This window comes from Lupinus angustifolius, chromosome LG18 (assembly GCF_001865875.1).
Source record: "Lupinus angustifolius cultivar Tanjil chromosome LG18, LupAngTanjil_v1.0, whole genome shotgun sequence".
NCBI lineage: Eukaryota > Viridiplantae > Streptophyta > Magnoliopsida > Fabales > Fabaceae > Lupinus > Lupinus angustifolius.
The window spans coordinates 4,925,307-4,926,988 of record NC_032026.1 but is presented as its reverse complement, the minus strand read 5'-3'; positions in this window follow the sequence as shown (position 1 = coordinate 4,926,988).

Genomic DNA, 1,682 nt, shown 5'->3' with positions numbered 1-1,682 from the left:
AAGAGATTTACTCATCTTACCAATCACCTTCTTGCACTTGGAAAAGTTCTATCAAATAGTGACTTAAACTTAAAAGTTCTTAGATCACTCACCAGAATATGGCAACCAAAGGTAACTGCAATTTCTGAAAAGAAAAGTTTATCCAAAATGTCTTTGGCTGCTTTGTTTAGTAAATTGCAGGAACACGAACCAGAACTTAGCCAACTTGATCAACACGAGGAGCAAGAAAATAAGAAGAAAAATATTTCTCTAAAAGCAAAGGTTGATAGATATGACTCATCCGGAGATGAATCATAAAAGGATGATACAGAAGATATAAGTCTCTTCGTAAATAAATTCAGCAAGTTCCTAAAAAGGAACAAAGGCGCAAAAAAAGGTCAAACAAGGAAATTCGCCTAAAGCAATGATGCCTCCACCTCAAGTAAAAAATTTACATGTTTTGAATGTGGCAAACCTGGTCACATAAAGATGGATTGTCCAAACTTGAAAAAGGGTTCTTTCAAGGGAAAGAATGATATAAAGACTGGACAAAGAGCATACATTGCTTGGGAAGACAATGATGCAAGTTCTGCAACTGAAACAGAAAAGGAAGAGCAAGCACATGTATCACTTATGGCATCTCATCATTCTAATGATGAAGAGGTAAACAACTCTAATACCATTCTGATGATGAAGAGGTAAACGACTCTAAATTTTTTTCTTCTTCCGAACTTCAATCTGCATTTAATGATTTACATGATGAATATGTTAAATTGTCAAAAATGTTTCTAAAACAAAAATCTGAAATAGATTCATTTAGAAACAAACCTTCTTCTTCCTCTTGTCAAAACTGCGTAACTCTTGAAAAGAAAGTATTAACATTAAGTCTTGAACTTAATAAACTAAACAAAAGTGGCAAAAGCTTAGAAAAGATTATCAATAATCAAAGACACTCAACAAACCGAAGAGGTCTTGGCTATTCAAAAAGCCATGGTTTCAAGAAACCAAGTGTCTAAAAGAAAATAATATTTCAAAAAGAAAGTATCCACATTTGAAAAATCTAGAACACACTTTCATCAACCCATATGTACATATTGTAAAATTTATGGGCATACACCAAACACATGTATGATTAGAAAATATGGTGTACCTCTAGGAAAATTTAAATGGGTTGAGAAAGGTACTAACCATCTAGGATCCAAAGAATATTGGATACCTAACAAAACTTAATTTATTTTGTAGGAAAACATGAGAGCCGCCTGCAATTTATGGTACCGGATAGCGGCTGCTCAAAACACATGACGGACGATAAAAGTAAATTGTCTGTCCTCTACTCCAAGGGACAAAGGATATGTCACATATGGTGACAACAACAAGGGAAGAATTCTTGGAGTTGGTAGAATTGGAAAGCCACCATCAACAACTATAGAAGGTGTACTATATGTTGAAGGACTTAAACATAACCTTCTAAGCATAAGTCAATTATGCGACAAAGGATTTCATGTGGCATTCTACCCAGATAAATGCATCATTGAAAGTGAGGATAATTCTAAACTTATTGGCAAAAGAATAAATAATATATATATGATTGACATGGATTCTGCTTTACCTATAACCTGTTTAGTAGCAAATGATAATCATGATGCATGGCTTTGGCATAGAAGAATTGCTCACATCCACATGGAACATTTGAATACACTTAT